This window comes from Petaurus breviceps, unplaced genomic scaffold (genome assembly GCF_028583685.1).
Source record: "Petaurus breviceps papuanus isolate PSGF00001 unplaced genomic scaffold, PetGlider_PUasm1.0 47, whole genome shotgun sequence".
Lineage (NCBI taxonomy): Eukaryota > Metazoa > Chordata > Mammalia > Diprotodontia > Petauridae > Petaurus > Petaurus breviceps.
Genome location: NW_027186349.1, coordinates 8,624,126 through 8,631,859, shown reverse-complemented (window position 1 = coordinate 8,631,859; position 7,734 = coordinate 8,624,126).

Sequence of the window (7,734 nt, the reverse complement as noted above, 5' to 3'; positions counted from 1 at the left end):
GAAATAAGATATACAGGCACTGGGGCATAGAGATCCACAGGAAAAGTTGAAAGGGGTATGGGAGAAAATATGGGAGAGAGCAGATTGGAGGAGGGGATATCCTGTGGGACTGCTATTTTGGGGTGGTGGGTAGGGGAAAAACGGGGAGAAAATTTGTAACTCAAAATCTGGTGGAAATGAATGATGTAAATCAGAAGTTAATAAAGCATTTAAAAAAAATGTAACTAGATTTCACTGAGATTTCAGGGATAGTCCAAATATCCATCTATTTTTGTACAGCTAGTAAGCTAAGAATGTTTTTTTTTATATTTTTACTGTATTTAAAAATGTAAAAACAGGGACAGCTAGGTAGAGCAGTGAATAGAGCATTGGCCCTGGAATCAGGAGGACCTGAGTTCAAATGTGACTTCAGACACTTGACATACTTACTAGCCATGTGATTTGGGCAAGTCACTTAACCCCAATTGCCGTCCAAAAAAAAAAAAGCAAAAAAAATGGAAAAAACAAAACGTTCTTACTCCATTTGCTGCACAAAAATAGGCTAAAGGCTGCAGGCAGGTTATACCATTTCCTAAAGTATTCTGGGGCTTAATACAATCAACAAAAGTAACCTTGACATAATGGAGGACCTCATGCTCCATAAGAGATTTCTTTTATATGAACTTGTCCAGACCATCCTCTATCTCAGTTTTATGTTTCACTTGATATTGATACTGAGAAGGTCATTGAATAACAAAGTTATCTCTGTGGTTGCAATTATCAAGGAACCTTGTGTGATATTAACTCAATTACATTTTTGGTAATCCATGATATATACAGAAGGATCTTGTATTTTCTATGCCTTTTATTAATTGTATGACTATTAATATGTGGTTTGAGTTCTTTTCTCACATTTTCATCAAGGCCACCTTCAATGCACCTGTAGTACAATAAAAATGAGTATTTTATGGCTTAACTTTTCACATGGTAATGTCTATATCCCCACTTAGATAAGAGACAACCTAAAGATGAGGAGTATAATTAATATATTTTTGTCATCTCTATAGTTGGTGTCAAATTAAAGATTCTTTGGTTTGATTTCACTGTGAAAGTAATGACAGGGGGAGCATATGTGTATAAGAGAAGCTGTATAACTCAGAATCTGTGACACCACAGGTTTTATTTGGAAACAGGACAAATTACATTAGTGGAAAAAAATATATCTCTGTTCAATTATGCCAATTTGAAGTGTGTTCTGATATGAAAATGCATAATTTTAGAAGCTTATTGTGAAGATGCAGAAGTTTCAGTACACAACTCTAACTTTCTGTTCTGATATGTATATGGGAGTACTCATTTTAATTGATTGCTGCCAAGTTCAGAACTTTAAAAATGGGGGAAAAAACCCACCAAAGCTTTTTACGGAAATTAGAACCATAATGAAAAGAAATACTGTGATACATCACTTTGAAAATGATTTCTTACTTGGCCAAATCTGTGGGGAAAGGGAGGTAACTCTAAAGTGACTACAATTTGATTTGGATGAAATTTGCATGTTAGAATTAAAACCATATGTCCAACATGGTGCATCTCATATAACCTCCTTCTTTAGGAAATCCAGAGGAAGGCATATTTTAATCTTGCTACCTCTCTCTTCCTTGGCAGACAGGTATCCTTTATTAGCAAAAGGAGGGTAAATGGAAAGTTGGTAAAGTTGGAGAAAGAAGCATTTTGATTTTTTGAGAAGACATTATATCAGGTCAGATGGTGGAGGCAATTTGGATTTGGAAGAAATCTCGGAGTAGTTGTTTTCAGCATAAATCCTAGCCTAACAAGCTCAAAATAAGGAAACGTGCCAACTTTAGAGTAATTAAAGTTAAATTAACAAGGGGACCAAAATATGACATAAAATAAAAACTTTATAGTTAATGTCAAAGTACAGAAATACTTCAAACTCCCACACTCAACCCACTCTCAGTTCATAGTATGGGCTGAGAACAGAGCAAACACTTTCAAAGTTTCCTATTTTAGGGTCTGTGATGGTCCCTACTTGTTCCCCTCAAGCTAGTGACTAATTTTGAACTTCCTACATCCATAAGGGGTGAAAAACACTGATCTTGTCCATCCACATGAAGGAAAGAGAGTACAACTGTGTAGTTGAGGTTGGGGCAGAAGAGGTAGTGGGCAAGAAATGGAGAGAAGAAAAGGGTCTTTTGAATGGGGTGTGTGCTGGAGCCGTCTCAGACCGGCTTGCATGAACCAGTTGTTAAAGTGCTTGATTATTTAGTTGATTGTCTAGACTTAATGATGGAGAGAAAGTTAATAAAGCGTATTGAATTTAAAAGTGTGTTGTGTGCATGTTTGGGGGGGGAGGTTAGTTATTTGTTAAGTTATTTGGAGAAGCTAGTTATTAAACACTTATCTGCACACTCTTGTTCTATATCCAAGAGGAAGGGAACTAGAATCCTAGCTGCCGGCAGTTGTGTCCTCCATGGGATATTTGGGTCAGAGACCCTGAGGTACCCCACAACTTGAGACATCTGAGGACAGTTGCTATCAGAAGCTCATGCAAGAGAAAAGGTGTGTGTTATAACAATGGAAAGTGAAGGGGCCAAGATGTGAGAAGGGGACTCACAGACAGGCTACTGGAAATACAAGGAAAGAGCTAAAAGACAAAATTTCAAGAGAGAAAGAGTTTGAGAGTTTAAGCCCAGCTCCTAAGCAGATCAGTCCATAGTGAGACTCAAAAAGATAGAAGGGAAAATAAAAGACACAAAATAAAATAAATATTATATTTTACAAGAAAGGGATGCCCCCCCTCCCAGGTTCTGAGGAACAGAATTCTATGGTTTCTTCTGAGATTATGATATAAATCAAGAAACTCCAGAATTTTTTAAAACAAAAATAAAACTTTTAAAATAAGACATTAAGCTAGAAATTAGACAAGGAATTTAAATTCTCAAAGTAAAAATAATGAATGCAAAGTAGAGAGTGATTAATTTTGAACATGTCAGACAATTTCTCCAAAGGAATACAGATTCTTTAAAAAAAAATTCTCGAAAATAAGAAAATGGAAACATTTGACAAAAGATAAGCAAAAAATAACAACTTTGAAAGAACATATAAATTCTATATAAGTTGGAGAGGCTGACCCTGAAGACAGGATGTGTAGAGATACTTTAATGATCATAGATCTCTTAGAAAAAAACATAGTAAGTTATAAAACCTAAAAATAATACTATAGGAAATAATATAAGAAAATCACTCAGAGCTTTTGAAGAAAAAGAAAAACAACAACAAAATACTGATTGTTTGAATCTACAGATCATTGTTCGAGAAATATCCCTCACTTAAAACCTTAAGGCTTAGAGTTAAATCCAGAACTCCAATGTTTCTACTCTGCCATCTTGACTCCGCCCCCCCCCCCCCCCCCCCCAGAACTTCAACGTTAAAAAGATTCACAAGCAGCCAGGAGAAAAGAATTCTTCTATAAAGGAACAAGAATTTGAATGGCTTAGGATTATTTCATATCCATGAAGAATCAGAGAAGATGTTTGGAGTAGACTGTTCCAAAAAGCAAAGGAGCTCAGTATGTAAACTGTTACCCACATTTTCCTCTCCCTACCTCCCACCAAATAACATATCCTACAAGGCTGAACCTATTCAGACATAAAAAAGAGGAACTTGCAACAGTAGAGAAGCATTTCTGTAAAAGGAGTCAGAGGTATGCAGATAATTCAACTTTTAAACAGCCCAAACAACAACAATAATAATAGCTAACATTTATATGGCACCTAGTATGTGCCAAGCACTGTGCTAAGTGCTGAGAATACAAAAAGAAGCCAGATTTAAACTCAAGTCTTCCTGACTCTAGGCCTGGCACTCTATCTATCCATTGCGCCAACCAACTTCCTCTAAATAAGAAAAACATAAGAAAGGAGAAAGAGTCTGAACTGTCTCAGCAAGAACTCCATATTAGAGAAGATAACTCACACCTTGTCAAAGCCTTCCTTTTTTCCAATGGAAGTCTTACCCATAGGGTTATTACTAGGGATTCCTTTTTTTTTCCTTTGCCACAGTCACAAGCCTAGAGTTAAAATACGAGCAAGAATAAAGGCGGATTTTTCAGTCTGTCATTTATAGTCCCTCACAGTGTGACTTCAGCCTACCTTTCTAGGCTTCTGTCATTTCTCTACATCACACACTCCTTGTTCCAGTCAAACTGGCCTTCTTGTTCCCTGAATTCGTCATTCCGTCTCCCACCCCCACGTTTTTACCTAGGCTGTTCCCCATGCTAGGTAGGAATTCTTTACTTATACTCCTTAGAACTCTTAGCTTCCTTCACAGTTCAGTTTCAATGCCTCTTCCTACAGAGAGCCTCTCCTGATCTTCTGAATTCTTAATGTCCCCTCTTTACTTAACTTTTATTTATCAGCTTAAGTGCTGTATGCTGCTCCTCCCTTCAGTGAAATGCAAACTCTTTGGGGTCAAAATTTCTTTCTTTCTGTATTTGTATCCAAAGCACCCAGTAGGCACTCATTAAATTCTAGCTTAAAATTGAAATAGAATATGGCATCAATTTAAAAATAAGAAAGCATGCTGAATTATTTTTTATGTTATGAAACAATATATTGATCATATAGAATAGTCTCCTCTTGGTGACAGGACCAGACTTTATCAGGTTTTATACCTTCCTGTAGTCTTTACATGAGTTAGTTTACCTAAAAGTGACAAAGTCAGAGAGGGGCAAGGCTCCTTTGACAACTCCTAGTACCCCCTTCCCCCACTCCCATGAGTTTTCCTGGCTACCCAGGGGCATCAAAGGTTTCACCCCCATGGAGCCTGTGCCCTTCCAACTAGGTGTATGCCTTTCCCCAATTATTCCATGAAGACATTGAATGAACAAGTACTTCATCCCTGGACATTGCTAGCAGAGGGCAAGAGACTATCCCACTCTGGTAGTTTAAAAGGTGCAGTCAGTTCCTTCTGTGTAGCTGATGGAAAGAGGTTGCTGTCACCCATGTGGTAGGCAAGCACAGAATGTCTTTTCCCAGAAGTAGGCCCCTGGCATTTTCCACATGGTTGCCTCTCTTGTAGGTGACTTGGGAATGCCTCAAAGCCCTGTTACAAAAATATTTTTAAAAATAAAACATGTAACTTGATTTTAGGGATAGAGAGACTCGAAAGGAGGGACCTGGGGGTGGCTAGGTGGTACAGTGAATAGAGCACCAGCCCTGGAGTGAGAACCTGAGTTCAGATCCAGCCTCAGACACTTAACACTTACTAGCTGTGTGACCTTGGGCAAGTCACTTAACCCCAAATGCCCTCCAAAAAGCAAAAAAAAAAAAGAAAGAAAGAAAGGAGAGACCTGACCATTAGACAGAGCCTTTATAGGGGGCTCACCGCTAAGGAACATGGACGTTGAACCACCAGGAAGAAGGAGAGATTGAAGTCATCATGAATGACAGGCAAAGGAAAGAGAACTGATTGCAAGGAGAATGCATAGCCATAGAGAACAGATACTGAAGTCTAGCCAGCATAAGAGCCAGTGACCACAGTGATCTCCTGCTAGGATGGATAGATCAAGAAACCCATGAGGCATTCCTACAGAGAGAAAGTCAAGTTACCCTCTGGGCTGTTTGCTTACTTTAACTTCTTTGCTTCCTTCTAGGCTGGGGAAACTTAGTCTTTGATTTTAAATGTATGCTTTGATAAAAAAAAATGTTGGCTGACATACCGAAGCTATTGTACTTATTACTCATTGCTCATGAGTACAGAGCAGTGATTCTTTTCTTTTGCATGTGCTATATAGACTCTTTTGGCAATCTGATGAAGCCTGTTAACCCTTGCTCAGAATAATGTGTTTAAAAAAATTAGTAATTGGAGGAAATGCTAAATTTCAGTTAAAGGTTAGTGAAAATAAAGGTGTATTTTTTTCTTCATCAAGTTCAAAGATTTCCTGAACTCTGTCCACAAATGCCTTGAAAGGGTTTGTGGATCTCAGGTTAAGAATCACTGGCATAGCGGAAGGAGAGAAAGAAAAAATATTCCTTATTTGGGTGCAATGGAGTATCTTGTCAGTGGATACTGGCTTGAACACCCCCTATAGGACATCCCAATCAAAATATCTAATTTAGAATCACTGGGTAACTTAGGGGAGGTTAGTATTATATTTTACAGGCCTGCCAAGAATTCAAAATCAATATACCCCTCATTTAAGACATATGAGCTGTTGCGGCAGCTAGGCAGCACAGTGAATAGAGTCCTGGAGTCAGGAGGACCTGAGTTCAAATCTGACCTCAGACACTTAACACTTACTAGCTGTGTGACCTTGGGCAAGTCACTTAACCCCAATTGCCCTACCTTCCCCCCTCCAAAAAACAAATAAAAAGAAAAGAAATTTGAGCTGTTAAATATATCACAGGCCATAAGAGAAGGGTTTTTCCTCTGTCTTTTTGTTGGACACTGACATCTTGGTCAAACAGTGATTTGAAAAAAAAAGTCATACTCCCATAAAAGGAAGGAAAATAAGTTGCTTGGGAGGGAAAAGCCATGTTTCTGAAGAAAAGTGAGCTGCTAGGGAAGCTCATTTTATATTGGGGGATTGGGAGCAAATTATTCAAGCATGTTCAGATAGGTCTGCTGGCTCCACATTTGATTTTTCTTTTGAATGGAAAAGGCATTTATTAAGCATTTACTGTGGTGGATAATTAATAATAACTGAGGAAATAATCTTAGTTATATGATTTATTAGCAAAACAGGCATAATAAATGGGTCAGTGGATTCCCCAGTCAGTCCAAAGACCCTGAACACAGAGTGAGACAGATTTTTATGTATTAAAAACATTTAATCAAATAAGACCATTTAATTAAAAGAACACAATTAACAGGATATAAACCAGGATAGAAAATTAGGTCATCTGATTTCTAATTGGAGAAAAGATTAGGGACTTTCTGAGTTGGGAGGGGGAGAGAAAAGAGATGCAGTTCCCTGAAATCAGAAAAAGAGATATCTCACTCCTCCCCAGTGTCTGTATTTAATCAAAGGAACATGGAAATAATAATTGTTCAGTGTGGGGCCAGTTTTTAAAGAAGACATATGGGCTGTTTCATATGTATAATTGTGAGAAAACTCCTTGCATCAATCTTCAGATCTGATTGGGTTTCTGGTCAGCATAACCTAAGTCTTTAGATGAAGGTCTCTAAGCAACAGGTGGATGTGATCTAGCTTGCCAGGCACACAAGAATAGGTTTGAACAATGCATTAACGTTTTCTCACAATTCTCATAATTGAATCAAGCTTTCTCATAAGACAGAAACTGGACTAGACCCATAACTGAATAAAAAGGGAGCTGAGCTTGATCCAGAAATGAGTCAGTGAAGTTCACTCAATTCCCAAAATTCCCTCATTACTATGTGCCAAATACTGTGTTAAGTTCTTAGGATATAAATTTTTTTTAATGAAATATTTCTTACTGTCAAGAAGCATATATTCTAATATGTCTGGGGAGATAATACGTTGCGAGGAGTAATATCCAGAAGGATATTTTAGTTTAGGAAGTAATGGGGTAGAGTGGCACCCCATTTCCAGTAGAAACAGTAGCATTGCTTGGTTGTCCTTGTTGTTGTTTGTCCTTTGTTCTTGAAGAGGACCATGATATGAGGGAGGTGATGCTATGACATGCAAGTGAATTGGATTTAAGTGAGGTAGTGCTGTGCAAAATCACCAGCCTCACTTTCTCCTCCAGAGTCATC